The following is a 19,219-nucleotide window of genomic DNA, read 5'->3' on the forward strand; positions in this document are numbered from 1 at the left end:
CTTGCCACGTCATGGTATTATCACCACGTCGTGGTGATTGCCCATACTCGTTTTGTTTACTTTCCTCTTGAACTTCCTGCTCCGCTTCTGGTTTGTTTATGTCAATAGGATTAAATGAGTAATTATTTTTCCGCTTCTTGTGGTGATGTCTTGAATGTGACCTCCTCTCAGGTTTTGTTCAGTATTTCCTGGAAGTCCTTCCGGCGATCTTTCATTCAATTTGCTTGCTAGTTGCCCGGTTTGTTTTTCTATTGTAAGGATTGATATTTGTTGATTCCTTACAAGAGCTTGAGTATTTATCATCATCTCTTGTTGTTCTTTCATTATCATTTGTTGGCCTTTCATTAACTTTTGTGGCTCTTTAATTGCTGCTTCAGTTCCGTCGTGCCTTTTCTCGGAAGCAGCTACAAATCGGGTAAGAATAGTCTCCAAATCAGATTTCTTTTCCTTCACGTGTTCTTCTCTTTGGTAGAAGCCTCTTCCTTTTTGTTCATACTTCTCTTCTTTTTCCTTTCTATACTCATCATAAGGCAACCAATTTTTCTTAGGTTTCTCTAATCTTCATCAAAACGATCACCACTCGAGTAGAAAGCTTCAACTTTCCAGTTTCCATTCTCATCAAGGTCACAATCTTTAGTCAAATGAGTCCCGTTACAGTTTTCACACCCAACCCGAATAGCATGGATTGTTTGATCCATCTTAGTTATTCTCCTATCCATGTTGTGCAACATTGCCAGAACTGTAGACATGTCCTCTGAAGCAGCATTAGCCGATCCCCTCATCACATCATTCCTTAGGTTATGGTATTCTCTAGAGTGCTTAGAGAATTCTTCAAGGAGCTCTTTTACTGTTGCGGGTGCCTTCTTTTTGAGTGGTCCTTAAGATTCAAGGAGCTACCTAGTTGTCATATTCACTCCATCATAGAAAATGGAGACTTCTTATTGACTGTTCAGATCATTATGAGGGCAGTTCCTCAATAAACTTTTGTATCTCTCCCATGCCTCATAAAGGGACTCACCTGGTTGTTGCTCAAAGTTTGCAATGGCCTTCTTCAATTTTGATATATTTAAGGGAGGGCAAAATTGATCAATGAATTCCTCGCGTATCTTAGCCCATGTGGTGATACATCCTGGAGGGAGTGACTTTAGCCATTCTTTCGCAGCTCCTTTGAACGTGACTGGTAGCATGTGAAGTAGAACAGTCTCGTGAGGCACATTAGGTGTGTTGAAGTAGTCTGCTATGTCGTTGACCTCGTCAAGATGCTTGTATGCGTCTTCATTATCTTTCCCATAAAATGGGATATCCCGAAGTTGTGAAAGTATATGACCTTTCAGTTCAAAGTTTGCAGTTGCTGGAATTTTGGGTAACACGAGTCCTGGGCCGATATCGCCATGCATCCGTTTCTTTCATTCTCATATGGACATTTCATCGATATTAGCCATGGTGTTATCGGGTTCGGTTTCAGGATTGAGTTCGGAGTCGCTTTCGTTTTCAGATTCAGTCTTCTTTTCGACTCCTTCTGTTTCATACTCGGTGTCTTCCTTCTTCGGGTCTTCGTCCGTCAATGATGAGATGCTAGATTCTCCCACTTTCTTTCCCTTTTTCTTGCAAAAGACAGATTTGAGGCTCTTCAAACGTGAATTCTTTGGTGTTGAAGATCCTCCTATGACTTTGTCCTTATTTTTGTGAAACGTGGATTCCGAGTCTTCAAGTGGTGGAATCAAAGATGACTTCGATCCACTGGTCATAAACGATCTGCAAATAAACAAAGGAAACACGTAAAAGAACAAAAACAAAAAATTAAATTTCTACAGTAGCGATACCACGACGTGGTAGAAAATACCACGATGGCGTGGATCTTAAAATACTAAAATCCTAAAAAACAAAATTAAAAACTAAAGTCTAACATAAAATAATCCTAAAAATAGCAATATAAAGTAACTAAAACTGGACCGTTCCCCGGAAACGGCGCCAAAAACTTGATATGAGTTTAATGTGCTTATGTTTTTATCCAAGTTTAATTTATAAAGTTATTCCCTACACTAGACTGTTAAACACACTAGACAGTGTACCTAATCATGCAATAGTATAGCAATGGAAAGAACGAGTGTTTAACACAAGGAACGGTATTTAAACTACTTTATTTTACTATTTAACTAATTAATAATCAAATAAGAAAAGGTTTTGTTTTTCTAGTTTTGCAAGACTAGATACTTAAATTACTGAATTAACTCAAAATTCACTTAATTAAACTAACACTAAACTAAGCAAGCAAATAAGTATGAATTAACCAAGGTGAGAAAGAGACTTTCGTTCAGCTTCGTATTTGTTGTTATTATGGTTGATTTATGGACGTGCAATGGATTTAGTTTCTTTAGTTACATATTCCTAAGATGACCAAATTAGTATTCACTAATTAAATCCTTTAGCAAACTAGCTTATTTATTCGGTGATCAAGCGGACAAACTTTCCAACTCACTAGTGTTTTGTTCGAATTGATTAGACTTATAATTAATTAACCAATTTAGTTTATTGATTAATTTTGATATATGATTTGTCGTAATATATTAGCTCCTATACTCTTTTACCCACTTTTCTACTTAACCCTAGGTTTTATTCAAAACTCTAGTCCTACAATTTTGCAAATCACAAGATCATAAGATTCAAATCTAACTAAGAGAGATGTTCATACTAACTTAATCAAATTCAACAATAACTAGAGAAAAGTAGTTATCAAAAGTACTTGAGGCTCTTTAATAAGCTAAATCAACAAATAACAAAATATCTTAATCCAAACCATAAAATCAACCCTAAATATTCAACTCATCCTAGACTAAACGAAATTCATGAGTATTTAGCTCATGATTTTCAGCAAACAAAGTCACAAAAACGAAATTCAAAGTGTAAGACATGGCTAATTCTAAGAAAAATCGAAGTGTAAGTTCAATTTCCTTAATGCTCTTCCTTCCAATGGTTGTGAATGAAATTCTTGCTTCCAATGCTCAATTCCAGTGTTTTGCCTCCAAAAGTGTCAATTTCTCCAGAGCCAAAAGTCCCAATTCAGAGGTTTGAGTGATATATTTATACTTTTCCCGAAATCTGGGCATCACGTCGTGGTGTTTCCACCACATTATGGTCATCGTGCTTATCCCGTGATCTCCAAGTCTTCGAAGCTAATCGGGATTCTTCAAGTCACCACGTCGTGGTAAGATCACCACGACGTGTTGGGCATATGTTTCTTCATTTTAGAGCTTTGGTTCAAACTTCCATCTTCCAGCTTCTTTTTTGCTCAAAGCATGTCTTTTGGTCCCTACAACACAAAGCATATCAAATTAAGTATCATTTGTTCAGATAAGGGCATAAAAGTAATCAAAATATTAATGTATGTCGTATAAATATGTGTATAAATATGCTCATATCAATATACCGTTCACAAGGAACGATCCTATAATGAAACACAAAACATAAGCAATAATCAATATAAGTAAAGAGATAAGGAGAAGATACATACTCGTCGCCACGTCGGGTGATGCACGTGCCTCCTCCGCTGTCAACTGGAAGGCTCTGCACTTTGCTACTGACGCATCCGCCTGGCCCTGGCGGCCGTCGGTAATTCTCAATGTAGCAGGAGCGGGTGCCACCACTCATCCTTCTCATGCTGCTAAACTCGAACATTGGGACGTCTTGTGGCCCCGCTGATTGTATTGGAAGCAAATCATATCAGATATTACAGTGGTGGTGGTGGTAGCAGTACAATCCCTGCTAACATGTCTAGTTTGGCCGCACTTAAAACAGACCGAACTACCTGCCCTGCACGCCCCATCATGTGTCATGCCACACTTCCCACAGCGGCCTCGTCCCTAGTGGCCCTTCCCTCGGGAATCTACCTTGGGCTTCTTTCTTAAACCCTCCACACCTGACACATCATCTGGTTTCCTCTTCCTCTCCATCACTAAATCAATCTCCATCTCCCTAGCCCTCGCTATCATATCCTCCAACGTCTTGCAGGTGGATCGGCTCACAGACTATTGAATGTCGCTCCTTAGCATCTCGTGTTACCAGGCCTTTTTCATCTTCTCATCCGCCATATGCTGCGAAACAAGAAGGACCCTCTCCCTGAACATAATGGTGATCTCGGTCACTGTCTCAGTCGTCTGCTGGAGATCCTAGAACTCCCTTGCAAACTACTTCACCTGAATCACAGGTGCAAACTTGGCCCTGTACCTGGCCAAAAAGTCACTCCAAGTCATGGCATCAAGAGTTGTATCATTACCAATGGCATGTCGGACCACCTCCCAGAAGTCACATGCCCTGTCCTTCAGAAGACAGGAGGCAAGTGGTACCTTGTCCCCCTCGGGACATCGGCACATATGGAAGGCGCCGGCGACATTATCCAACCACTTGTTGCTAGCCATGGGGTCCCGAGCCCCATGATAGTCAGGAGCTCCACAGGCTCTGAACTCCCTGAACGTCAGCGTGCACGACCCCATCATGGCCGCAACCTCAGTATGGAATGCACTCAGTCTCTCATCCAAAAGCTCCAAGATACCCTTCTTGATCGTACTGAAGATCACATGAGTCTGGTCTAAAATATTTCACGTGACCTCAGATGAATTGAACTCCCTCGTCTGCTTGTTGAGCTGCTCGGCTCCAGAGCTTGAGCATGATCCCTCTCCGGCTCCCGGAGTGCCGACTGGTCTAGTGCATAGCATCACCATTCTGAAAATACACCATAACAAACATCAGAATACTCATTATAACTCGAGGGATCACACACACTACAAGTTTCCTAGGTTCATCTCAGCCTTCCTTGATTTGAGTACGGATCCTCTACTTTCAGTAGTACGGGCCCATACTATGACAACCCGAAATTTTCCATCCTGTTCAGTCTAACACTTCATTGAAAGTAAAACTCATTCCTGCTATCATTTAGCACAATTTGGAGTTTACTTGAGCGTTCTGAACCTTGTACACTTAAGGGATAAGTGTCAGGGTCTATCAGCTGAAGATATAGCACAAAGAACAAGTCTAAATCACCTTGACAAGGAGTTCACGACCACCACATGGGAGTTTACGGCCGTAAACTCCATGTGGGCCGTAAACTCCTCCTATATGCTGATATTTTGGCCATTTGTTCCATTCTTTCACTTCCTTGGCTGAAATCCTCTCAAGTACCATCCCAGTCTTCGTTCCCGATCTTCAAAAGTCGTAAGCTTTTTGTCCTAATTAGTTGATATCTTACATGATCTAGTGATCTTACATGATTTCATCCGTGAAATCATTCCATTTTGTAGATCTTCTAGTTTCACCAAGAACACCAAGAACACACACTAGTGTTCTTGGCCAAAAACGACCATTCAAGCTCCTAGATCGTAATTAATCTTGTTCTAACTCGTTGTACACTAGTTTTAACATGTTTAGAGCTTAGAATCATCAAGAATAGAGGGTTGAATGAGAGTTTACATCCAAGGATCTCCCAAGGTCGTAAACTCCCTATAAGGGCGCATTGATGCCCTCTTGACCTTCCTAATGACTAGAACTTAGTATTGAACCTTACACCATTGAACTAGGGACTCCAAGAAACAAAATGGCACTTCATACCATGAGTTTACGGCCGTAAAATCATGGGGAAGTGGTCCCCAGGCCGCAAACTCAATATAAGGTCATTCTTGGACCTTAAACCCATATAGCCTCTTACTTAAGCCTTGGAACACTTAACCACTTAAGAAACCTTGCCTTTAAGCCTCAAATGGAGACCCATTTGAGAGTTTACGGCCAAGAGTAAACTCCTCTGGGCCGTGAACTCCATTAAGTATGGTCCATAGACCATAAACTCAAATACGATGCCTTGCAATCCTTTGTTGCAACCCAATGGCCTCCTAACACTTGACTAAAGTGTTTTCCCCACAGTAGGATGTTTTTACTTGTCTAATTAGTGTTATAATCACTAATTGTATATACACATATGTCATTATATGTTATTAGGATCATTGTGTGTGTTTAAGTCTTCACTTGACACCAAGCACTTGTATGACAATTCCACCCGATCCACTCACTGCAGGTGACTTCATACCCCTTAATTAACCTTTAAATGGTTCTAAATGTTTATAAATGCTTTGATGGGGGGATACAAGTTGAATCATGCTAGTTAGTACATCAATCACATGTGGTTAATAACTAGCATGCAAATGAAATTATTACACTTTTAGTTGTTTACTCAGGATACTACTTCCAAATGACTTACTAAAACGTTTTTTTTACATGTTAAAGCTCTTTATCAAACTGTCTTACATACTATATGTTTCCTTTCAAACTCTGTTACAATTGTGTTTCAAACAAAGGTTTCCTTATACTTAAAACTGTTCTTAATAAACAAACTGCTTTCAAATCATTTTATAAACTGACATCAAGTCATCATTTCTTTGTTATTAAACTTTTCAAAGGTTTTACAAAACTTCTTTTATACTTTTATATTGTCAAATGCATTCCTATATATGTATAGTTATAGAAGTAATGTTTAAAGGACTTAGGATGGCTAGCTCACTTTATTTCCTTTTCCTCGTTGGGATGTGGCCTTAGGGCATCGATTATTCTTCTGAATGTCATCTAAATATTAGTTATATATTATGTATACATAAAAGTTCCATCAGTTAGTTCAGTACCTTTGGGTAGCAAAGGCATACTTCGGTTATACTCATACATTACTAGTAACTATAATAAGTATATTTAGGAGATACTACTTACTATTCCAAGTACAAAGAATCACGCAAGAGTCAGTTCATTCATGAGTCTATACTAATACATTACATACTATATGAAGAGATACAATTACAAAAATACAATTACAGACATACTAATACATTACATACTATATGAAGAGATTCTATTGCATACTATTACATAGATACTATTTCATAGATACAATACACGATAACATAAGAGAACACACAATAAAGAGAAACAGGGAGGAAGATCCAATACACGACAAGGTGCTATAGCATGGAACAATTACAGGATCTAACTATACCAATGAATCACTAACGCATTGTTCTAAACAAAAGGTGGTAGTTATATTCGGTATACATGATCATAATAATGTGGATGTTCACGACTTGCAACATTGCAGGAGTCGTGTTTGGTTCCCAAAATCTTTTGACAGGGAGAGCGTTTAGTATGGGATCTAGCCATCACATTATACCTTAATACTCATTTTTAGGCAATTAGTACAATAGTAGTCACTTATTACAAATACTACAGTACTTACACTTTACATACGACAAATAAAAAAGGATACAATTCCAGTTATTATAATATTTTCCTTATTACCTTTACTTTTTGTCACATTCACATAATCGATGAGGTAGATTAGATTTGAATAATAATAGTTGTACAAGGAAAAACCTTCACTTATGTAGAGGTTCATACTTTCAAAACAGTCGGGTCTTGGTAGAAGGCTACTTTCAAAACAGTCAGGTCTTGGTAGAAGGCCATTTTCAAAACAGTCAGGTCTTGGTAAAAGGCTTCTTTCAAAACAATCGGGTCTTGGTAGAAGACTACTTTTTATACTAGTAGGAAATATGAGATTTTCTAGGGTTTTCAAACGTTTACAATTACTTACAAACACTTTCATTCTTATACAAACTTTCCTTCAAACAATTACAAGTCTTTTCTTTACAGTTTTACACATCAAAGACACATAAATACTTATGAATTCACCAGCTTTATTGCTGATACTCGATTTCAAAATAACTTGTATTCTCAGGTCACAAATAGACAGGTACGACGACCAGGTTTTGTGAAGACGGAGCAGTCAAGACTCGTCTTAAATTTTGAATATTCATTATGTTGTTTTATACTTTGAAAGAACACACTTGTATTTAAAATTATACTATTAATGCATTGGATGATGTTGTTGCTTGTTTACTACTTTGCTTGTGATACTTTACATGACATCCTCCGCCCCAGAACCTTTCCGGCGTTCTCGGTTTTGGGGTGTGACAGATTGGTAGCATAGCACTGTTTATAGTGAATTAAGTATATCTACCCATAAAAGATATATTAGCTATAAATACAATGGGATTAAAACACTCTGACCAGAGTTTATACTTTTAAATAATAAAATATTTAACTAAGTATACATACCTGCATTCATACTAAAATCATTGTCACAATGACAAGAACAAAAGTATTACGATTGTTGAATATCACAAGTAAGCTCGGGGATGTATGGTCAGTCTTGGGAGTGGCATAGCCTGATCAACTATGCTGGTCCGAGGAGTGATTAGCACATGCCCAAGAATGGTTGTGATGTGGCAACAAGTCTAAAAACTTATCAACACTACCACAATGAGAACATTAGAGAAGAGCATACATCTAAAATACTATGGGAGTATTTTGTGTTACTAAAATTACTTACTTGAGAACTAAGAAGGATCTTCATTACTAGGTCAATAGTTGCTAAGTGGATACACTAAGGTTATATGTAACTAGGATGTCATAGACTTAGAATCTGTGAATTTTTTTTATACCCCTATTCCTTGTGAATTTGGAGTTATGGTCAGTTATTCGAAGGCCTATCCTGTTTTGATTACATATAACTGGTATGCACTTTACAAATAGTGATATAACTAATGAAGACTATTTAATAATTATCTAGTTAGTTTGTCTAATAACTATTTCCTTACCCCAATTCTCGCGTAGATAACATGGCTGGATTCCATCCCCACGGCGACCCGTACCTTCCGAACGAAGGCAATGCTGGATGGTTTAGAGAAGAACCAAAGGATGATCATCCAATCCCTTTGAATGATCACCATGCTAAAGATCTTTCGGATGATGCTAACTCCGAACCCGAAGTTATGAACCTACCCCCAGTAGCTCCCATTCCAAATCCTAACCCTCGTCCGACTTTTCATGGCCCGACGCCTCCTTGGGTAGAATGCTTGGAAACATGGAGCGAAGAGCAGAATCAGCCCATGCCATTCAATGGAGACTGAAGCTTCTACAACATAAGCGAAGGAAGCTCGGCAGACAGAGTTCTACCAATCCTGGTCCGTAAAGTTGCCCGAAACAAGATTCAGGGCAGGACAGCTCTCCATCGTATCACGGAGGTTGATGTCAATGCAGTAATGCATACCATCCGCACCAATCGCCTTGAACACACTCAGGAGAGATCTGAGAGAGACCATGAGACCCTACTACAAGCACTAGCTGAAACATGAGCCGAAGTCATAGAGCTTCGAGTACGCCAGAGGGTGTACGAAAGACACCTGCTTGATATGGAATGTCAACTAGCTGAACTAAGGGTTCACCATAGGGGTGATTGTCACCAATAGGAGATGCTTTACTTTCCTTTCTTGTTTCAAAGAATCGTTTTCCTGTCTATGTCCCATGTGGCATTTTTCTATGTAACTATCTTGTACTGTAAGTACTTTTAGTTAGGCCTTTATGCGGCCAAGACTTTTCTACTCTGGATGTGATGTAAGACCTACTACAAGGTCAATTTTCCCAAACTTATTACGTCATGAATACCGATATTGAAAGTCGGCTATCTTCTGTGTCACTCATTGTGTAACGCCCGTGTTTCCAGGCAAAGCATTTTCGTTGATGTAATAGTCTAGGTTAACCCTTGTAACTTTTTTTGAATTATTAATGATGTAATATTTGAGTATTATGTGAATTATGTGTATTTGTGTGCTTATTACTTAATTATAAAGATATAACTAATAAAGGATAAAAATAAGCGTCAAAATTAAAGTGTGAGATAAGCCTGATATTTTTACATAAAGTTGTAGGGGTCGAAACAAGGATTCCGGCGATATAAAGAACGCCGAAATCCGAGTTATAACAAAGAAGTTATGACCTGTCGAAGTTTCGCGACAGAACCGGCACGACGCTGAATGACGTAAAATATAAATTTAAGATAGAGTGGTATCTATCCTTAGTGATCTAAACGAAATTCGTAGGGTTCGTTAAACCGAGAGCGTGCATAAAAAGAACGCCCAAATCTGACTTCATATGAGGAAGTTATGATTTTTCGAAGTTCCGACTTAGCAGTATACAACCCCGAATCCCCTATTTGAGATTGAGTGATTTTTATCCAAAACAATATAAATGAGAATCGAAGATCACATTGATAGTAGTGAAACGATAAAAAGACAGACGAAAACGGAGTTCAGATGAAGGAGTTATGAATTTCGAACGGAGTTTACCTGTCCCGGCCTACTAAAAATAATATTTTAATAATATATTAAAATTAAAGTCAAAATTAGACAATGGAGTCTAAAAGAGAGTTGTAGAGCATAATCTCACCTACGTGTGGATATAAAGAACGTCAAAAACGGAGCTCATATGCGAAAGTTATGAATTTCTAAAGTTCGGGGTGCGAAACCCAAGGTGGTGTCAGAACTCACGAGGTGAGTAGTTGATGGACGTCTTCCAGGGCAAGTGGCCATGAAGAACGCAATGACATATCGAGCTCACGAGGTGAGAATTGCAAAACTCACGAGGTGAGCCTGAAATTTTTGCCCTATAAATAGAATTCAAGGGGCAGCCGATTTTGGTTTCTCCATCTCTTCTCTCCCACTCCCGATACTCTCTCTAAGCCCTATTTTAACCCCCCGAATCCCCGATGTTCATCCCAAGACCCGAAGCAAGTCCCAAAGCTCGAAGATCCCGAGAAGAAAAGAGTTTCCGAGCCGAAGCTCTGCCCGCGAGATGCCCGGTGTGTGAAGTGATCATGGTTTCACCGAAGAATACTACTCTTAGAGCCGTAGTGTTGTCCGATCATCTTCTGATCAAGTGAGTGTGTAGTTACTTTCTTCTAATGCATAACTATGAAGTATTTTATACGAAATACGTGTTATGTGTATATTTTGTTGTTATATGTGTGAATGTATATTCACTTTCTTCTATCTCATAGATATGATTTATTCTCTATGTAATACATGTTATGTGTGTGTGCCTCATCTGTTATGTGGAATATGTATAGAATGAGAATGCTATACAGGTTTTAAACTATGTATAAAAATATATATTTTTATTTACTAATATGTTGGGTTCAACATTGGTAGATAGTTGATGTGTGATAAACAGATGAGAGGCCTCGATGTTGTTGTAGTTGATCTAGTTATTCAGCGAAGTATGGATAACGACCACAAACTCCTTCTAGACAGTCCTGTGGAATGCTAGCAGGTTCATAACTTGTAGGTGTTGTGAACGATGTGTTCACCGGTGTACTCTACCCCCCTCATGGTTGCCTTTAGGGTATCTATTGTTGAGGAAACCCCTTAGCAGTAATGTCCGTCCCGATGAAAATCCTAGATTAGGTCCCTTGAGATAGATGTTGTTTTAGGGACATAAAGTGAGGATAACGAGAATGGGTAATCGGGTTATTGTTGGTTGGTGAAATTAAATATAATTATTCGTTGTGGGTTGAAAACCCTATGTGCTCACCAGGCTCCCAAGCCTGACCCACTCAGTTTTATTTGTATTACAGGAAGTGGCGCAAGGGCATAAGATGGACGAATCATCAAGTTGTTTTGTTTATGAGCCTGTATATGTATATAACTGTTGTATGGCTTGTAATATGTCGTTTATGCTTTTTGGTTTGTATCGGAACATGACATCCCGAATATTGTTATATAATGAAAATGCATCTCTTGATGAAATGCTTTAATAAACTTTATTTTATCATATTTTGTTTTGGGAATAAATTCCGCAACTCTTTTAAATCAATTGATTTACTCTGAAATTATTTTAAAAGCATAAATGAAACCGGTCTTTTATGGCCGTGATTTTGGGGATGTCACACATTGTTCAAATACTTTCATCATACTTTCGTTGGGGTCTATCTGAAACCCACTCTAGTCAAGTTATTGGACTAGAGTAATTTAGCTTAGGGATCATTCCCAATTCTCTTTCAAAGGTTGGATCATGTTATTTACCAACCGATGGTACCCTGGTTTGAACGTCAAACGTCTTGAGACCATTCTATGAACTTACTTTTACTCTGTACTAGGACTGCATCATAGGGATGTAGGTCAAACCCTCAAGAACATACTTCTACTCTTTACATGAACGATCGAAATACATCTAGGTTCAACCATAATCGCTCACGAATTCATTTTCTTTCCGTATAAAAGAATCATGTCGTCATTCGGAAATAGTCAACCGAACAACGAAACCCCTATCCTTCATATCGACGCCGCTACATTACAAGCCATGGTAATAGCTGCCATGACAACTTTCCTTGCACACCTCAACTCTTACAACGCAAACAAGACCAGCAAAGGAGTTGACAATTCCGATCGTCGTACCGATCCGGGAAGCCAACAAATAGTAACAGTCACGGACTTGCAAAGCTGTAAAACCGAGAAGAAGAAACGAAAGCGCCAAGCCCAAAAGGAGCGCAAGCAATCCCAAAGACTTGCCATGCAATAGCAACAAGTGGCAACTCCTGCCATTTCAGCTCCGATCAGACTATACGAGGGAAAACTTCCGAAGTGTAACAAGTGTAGTTTTCATCACAACAGGGTTTGTCATGAAATGCAATGCTGAAATTGCTACAAAGTAGGGCACCATGCCCGTAGCTGTGGAGCGTCGGCACGACCCATCACTCGAGCCCCTGACATCGGAGTCAGCTCTGCTTGCTATAGTGGTGGTGAAACCGGACGCTATAAAAGGAAATGTTCAAAGTGGATGAACAAAGAACACACCCGTGTCCATATAACTCTGACTCGACACCTCACTTCCACCACCGATGTTAGTACCAGCCAGATATGTCACCCATGCAGTGAGATTGGACACCTCAAAAAGGTCTGTCCAATAACAAAGAACTCCGGCGCAGACGGGAAGATACTAAGGATCACTGCCGTAGGAGAGACTACTCCGGACCCACGTTAAATTATCTAAGGCGTTCGTTGTATCAGACTCATAAACTGTTTAACATTTGTGCAACTCGAGTCTTATCTATTGCGAGATCCCATCAGTTAAGGGACCCTTGTGTTGCGTATACTTGTCTTTTGTAGTATACCTAGTTCGCAGCAATAGTCTTGTAGTAAATCAATAGTACTGTAACTCTGTTAAAAGTTGCACTGTTGGGTTTTTTCTGTAACACCTTTATGATCGAGTCTAATGTCTTTACTTCCAAGTAAGTCCGATATTATCATACAACTTGAGTCAATTCGATCCGCACAATACTAGTATCATGCGCACATCTCTTTCTCCAAAATCACCTTTCTAGCGAAGCCGTCATTTCAGAACTCCAAAGTACTCATGCGTAGAGTACCTCATGTTTCTTATCCTTTCTGAAGAAACCTCAGCAAACCTCCCCGGAGTACCACTCGTACAGTACATCAAGTTCAAACCAAGGACCCTTACGGTTGATCTATCGCTGAAGAATGTATACACAGGGGTGGTATATAATCAAGGTTCTACAGGTTTGGAATTGATGATTCCACTTTAACTTCTTTTCCTCGTTGGGATGTGAGCTTAAAGAAGAATCATTTATTCGACTATCTTTTCAATCTTAATTATATACGAATCGTATACACGAGACTGTGATTGATGACCCAGGTATGACTTCTAATATAAGTTTCAGGACAGAGACTGCCCAAGACTACGAGTAATCGCATCGTCATACGAACAAACTTAGAACCCAATACGACTCCGTAACCAGATCGCCCTATAGACTAACACCCACAGAGATACAAGAACCGTCCAGACAGCTTAACGACTACTCAGCAATGGAATGGAAAGACCAAGGTTCTCACCCTGTAGAACTCCAGTCTTATTCTTCGAGAAGATAGACGGAATGTTTCGTAGGAACATCGACTGTCGGAGACCTCGACAAGATCTCCATTAGAAACCATTACCATCTGCCTCGCATTGAAGAATTGGTTGACCAACCGCAAGTAATGATTTACCTTTCAGAAATGGACCTAAGATCCGAATGTCACCAGTTACGAGTATTAGAGGAGGATGTCCTAAGGACAATCTTCCAAACTCGATACGGACGCTACAAGTCCATAGTGATACCCCTCGGATAAGTTCAATACGCCCGTAGTATTCATGAACTTAATGAATAGGGTGCACCATTCTTACTTGGGACAGTTCGTCATTGTCCTTGTAAATGACTTACTTATCTACTCTCGTAGTAAGGAGGAAATCATGAAGAGCATCTACAACAAACCATGGAAACAAAACAATCAGAGAAACTTTACGCGAAGTTCTCTAAATGCGAGTTTTGGAATTCAAGGGTCAAATTCCTAAGACACACTATTAGTGATGTGGGAATTCTTGAGGAACCTTCCAATAATCAAAACCGTTGATAAATTCTCAGCACCGAAGACGCCGACGGGAATTCGCCAAATCCTAGGTCTCGCTGTCCTACTGTCGTAGTTCATTCGGAACTCCTCACGAATTACGGAAACCTCTTATGATTTTGACCCAGAAAGGAGCGGCCCTTGACTGGGATGAGAAGCAAGAGGAAGAAACCTTTGGAATTCCAAGTGAGAGACCAAATTCTTTTGGAAGTCTCACCCTGGGAAGGCTTGATACGCTTTGGAAAGCGTGGAAAGCTAAACCCAAGATAGTTAGGACCTCCGAGATTCTTACCAGAATTGGCCCTATAACTCACAAATTCAACTTACTCGCAAACTCTGTAACGTACATTGTACCCTCCACGTATTGAACTTGAAAAAGTACCTTTCCATCAGGACTCTTGTAATCCCACTCAACGAGATTGAGTTCAACAAGAGCCTCACCTTCGTAGAATAACCTTAGTGACCATGGACCGAGAGGTCAAGTGAATGAAGCAAAGTCGCTTCCCATTCGTGAAGGTTTGTTGGAATGCCAACCGAGGACCTGAATTCACTTGGGAGCATGGGAATCAATCGAATAGGAAGTATCCCCACCTCATTGCTCGATTATTCATACTTACTCCTTTACCTAAATTCTAATTTCGGGACGAAATTTCCTCTAACAGGGGGATCATGTGACAACCCGAAACATAAGAGAACACACAATAAAGAGAAATAGGGAGGAAGATACAATACACGACAAGGTGCTATAGCATGGAACAATTACAGGATCTAACTATACCAATGAATCACTAACGCATTGTTCTAAACAAAAGGTGGTAGTTATATTGGGTATACATGATCATAATAATGTGGATGTTCATGACTTGCAACATTGCAGGGGTCGTGTTTGGTTCCCAAAATCTTTTGTCAGGGAGAGCGTTTAGTATGGGATCTAGCCATCACAGTATACCTTAATACTCATTTTAAGGCAATTAGTACAATAGTAGTCGCTTATTACAAATACTACAGTACTTACACTTTACATACGACAAATACAAAAGGATACAATACCAGTTATTATATTATTTTCCTTATTACCTTTACTTTGTGTCACATTCACATAATCAATGAGGTAGATTAGATTTGAATAATAATAGTTGTACAAGGAAAAACCTTCACTTATGTAGAGGTTCACACTTTCAAAACAGTCAGGTCTTGGTAGAAGGCTACTTTCAAAACAGTCGGGTCTTGGTAAAAGGATACTTTCAAAACAGTCTGGTCTTGGTAGAAGGCTACTTTCAAAACAATCAGGTCTTGGTAGAAGGCTTCTTTCAAAACAGTAGGGTCTTGGTAGAAGGCTTCTTTTAAAATAGTCGGGTTTTAGTAGAAGACTACTTTTTATACTAGTAGGAAATATGAGATTTTCTAGGGTTTTCAAACGTTTACAATTACTTACAAACACTTTCATTCTTATACAAACTTTCCTTCAAACAATTACAAGTCTTTTCTTTACAGTTTTACAAATCAAAGACACATAAATACTTATGAATTCACCAGCTTTATTGTTGATACTCTCTTTCAAAATAACTTGTATTCTCAAGTCACAAATAGACAGGTACGACGACTAGGTTTTGTGAAGACGGAGCAGTCAAGACTCATCTTAAATTTTGAATATTCATTATGTTGTTTTATACTTTGAAAGAACACACTTGTATTTAAAATTATACTATTATTGCAATGGATGATGTTGTTGCTTCTTTACTACTTTGCATTGTTGTGATACTTTACATGATGTCCTTCGCCTGAGAACGTTTCCGCCGTTCTCGGTTTTGGGGTGTGACACATATTACATTCCACATATATCCGTACTTTCCTCAAGAACTGCCTTGACTCCACCAAGTCCCTTCTACTGCTACTGTTGTTCCCACGCTAATCTTATCTTAGGCTTACCCTAGGGTAATTACCATCCCACTCTCCTACATCAACTGCATAAGAAGTCCTTGGTATCTCTCCTTAACTAGCTCTTGAATACTATTACATATCACTAAGACTCGATAATTCTTCGAATGAGAGGTTCTACCCTACAACGGTTGGACTCAAACAAGAGCTGCGAAATAGAGCTACACCTAACCTTCTGAAATTATGTAGTCCTCATAATATGTAACTTAACATATTCGTTTACTAGTTAGTTAAAGATAACTATAAATCCTAAAAGCACAAAGCAAGCAGCATTCGAGCATTGAGTAAACATAAGCAAGCATGTCGTAATCAGGCCATCATATCAGTGACTAATTTGTACTAGCATGCAGTTCATAAAGTTGATACACATATAACAGGCACATAAGGCATCCTTCCTAGATCCTTATCCCTAATCTACCATGCAGTTCTCATAAACATAACATAACATAAACTTGTATGGGTAATTTGGGAGTACTTACGTGAGCTCGGCTGATTGCATGCACCACACCCTTTTCTCTTTTAAAAGCTCTTTTCTCTTTTCCAAAATTCTTTTTTATAAAAATGATTTTCTTTTGAAAATTTTCATACCAAGTCCTCAGTTTGAGTCCAGACACACCTGAGAGTGTGCCCGAATCCCTCAAACCAAGGCTCTGATACGAACTTGAAACATCCCCAAAAATAAGATCCAAAAATTTCATTTTTATTTATAATAAAACGATAGTAATCCAATCATCTCATAAAAAACATAAGTGGTAATATCTCAAAACATCATGTTAAAACAATGTATCAAAATCACATATCAAAATATCAGAGTAAATCCTCCCATGCTAAACACTGTGGTGTGTGTAATGCAGTCATCCCGAGCTCTTCCCTTTGCTTCCGGAAGTACCTAAAACCAAAACTGAAAATTGTAAGCACGAAGTTTAGTGAGTCTCCCCAAACTACCACATATCATACACATAACATATAACATGCAACTAGCAGATACGAGGCTCGCCCACACTCAAGGAGATACGGGCCCCGCCCAAACTCAGCTAACTATGAGGTACAGTCCTTGCCCTCACTCAGCTACCTTTGACATACGGGCCTCGCCCACACTCAATGTAAGTCCCTAATCTGCTTGTGTATCAATCAGATCCATTTGATGGTGCGGAATCGCAATCAAACGGATGATGCCAGATCAAATGAAGAAGAAGAAGAATAATAACTTGAATCTATGATGTATTGATGATGAGAATGAAGTTCCTTACAATAGATTCACACACACTCTCTTCTTCTCTCTTCTTTCTCTCTCTAGAACACACCTTAGAATACACATACTTAAGCTCCTTGTCCTTACACCCACATGCACTCCTCACCCTATATATATGAGACATGGATCGTGAACAGGTTCACGGCCGTAAACTCATACAACATTACAGAAAAATACAATTGCCTAGAAAAGCAAAGTATAAACCATAATTTTGACCCAAGAATATCCCCCTTGGTTTATAGCTTTCTTTTCTAATTGACCCAACAAACTCCTCTAAAAAGTAGCTGGCTTTTCTTATTAATCTTCATTGGGAGCTTGGCTTCAGCATTAATCTTCAAATTCTTTACAACTTCAAGATGAACTTGATGAATCTTCAAAGAATGACTTCATCTTGAGCAATTTGGATTTTCTGTAGAATTTGACATTGAACGCACATTGGGTGAGGAGGTATCTTGTACTAATACTTGAAAGATAGTGCTTTCAGCTTGAGAATCTTCAGAGAGAATATCAGAGAGAACTAATCTTCTGGATCACTTCAGCAAGTTTAAGATAGCAGCAGACTGATTGAAGAGGCTTCAATGCAATCTGTCACATAATCTTCAAGTGCAGCTTCACCTTGCTTCTGGGGTTGAAAGATTGAATGTTGAAAGAATAATCTTCATTTCTTGCTCCTTCGAATGAGAATTCTTCGATGATCACGGATGAAACTTTGGCTCAGAAATCTCGATACAGTCTCCATGAGTCTCATCTACACCTGAATTCACTTTTCAAGATAAAACAAAAACTAAAAGATAACTTAGCACACAAACTAAAACAGAAAAAAAAAATTGGATTTTGATTTTTCTAAACAAGAAATAAAACAGAAATAACAATATTTTTGGATTTTGATTTTTTTTTAATTCTCCCCATAAATTTGTGCATAGAGGAAAACTATGAACAAATTTAACAAAAAGAAAAATATATGGGATCAAAGTTGTGAGACATCCTAAACTTGTTTATCAGTACCTTCACCTTCATGAATAGATCTGGTCAATTGCCGGTATTGTGGTCCACTTAAACACGAAGAATATTGACAAACTGTTCCAAATATACCACTTAGCTGATGACGATCACATGTATTGTTGTCCACTTAAATCAAGAAGCGAGATCTACAGACAACCTCTAAATGGTTCAAGTTTAGTTGCACTAGAAAGTGTTCCCCACTTCCCGATATACCCTGGCTATCAATAACTTCCTAAGGACTCCTTACTTTAGGTGAGTCAGCAATTATTAAGGAGGAAATCAGATTTAGAGATAGATGCATATGTTGTGTCCCAGGTCGGATCTCTTTCAATCACGTAGAGGGAACAACATATGACTAACAGAGATAGAAGGATTCAGCTGTAGAATGTTGCATATGTTGTGTTCCAGGTCAGATATGTTTCAATCATGCAGAGGAGACATCATATGGCTAACAGATAGAAATAGTTTCATAGATAGGGAGGTGCGTGAGTTGCATATGTTGCATTCCAGGCCGGATCTCTTCCAATCACGCAGAGGAAGCAACATATGACTGACAGATAGAAAGCAAGAAAATAATTTCCTACATACCTACTTTATCAGAACCCCCCATTCGCCCTATCAGAACCAGAATTAAGGACATAAGTACGTACATCAAGGAAAAGTTAAGCCACAGTTGTAGATGCGTATTAATTTAGTGTATCCC

General features: G+C 38.8%; 1 non-coding gene across 1 annotated transcript; it reads left to right on the plus strand.

The window, feature by feature from the left end:
• Window positions 1-951: 951 nt before the first annotated feature.
• LOC111894652 (small nucleolar RNA R71) lies at window positions 952-1,058 on the plus strand. Its single transcript, XR_002851286.1, has one exon. It is a non-coding gene; the product is annotated as a small nucleolar RNA R71 (small nucleolar RNA).
• Window positions 1,059-19,219: the final 18,161 nt, after the last annotated feature.

The sequence above is a fragment of the Lactuca sativa genome, chromosome 7 (assembly GCF_002870075.4).
Source record: "Lactuca sativa cultivar Salinas chromosome 7, Lsat_Salinas_v11, whole genome shotgun sequence".
In the NCBI taxonomy this organism is placed as follows: domain Eukaryota; kingdom Viridiplantae; phylum Streptophyta; class Magnoliopsida; order Asterales; family Asteraceae; genus Lactuca; species Lactuca sativa.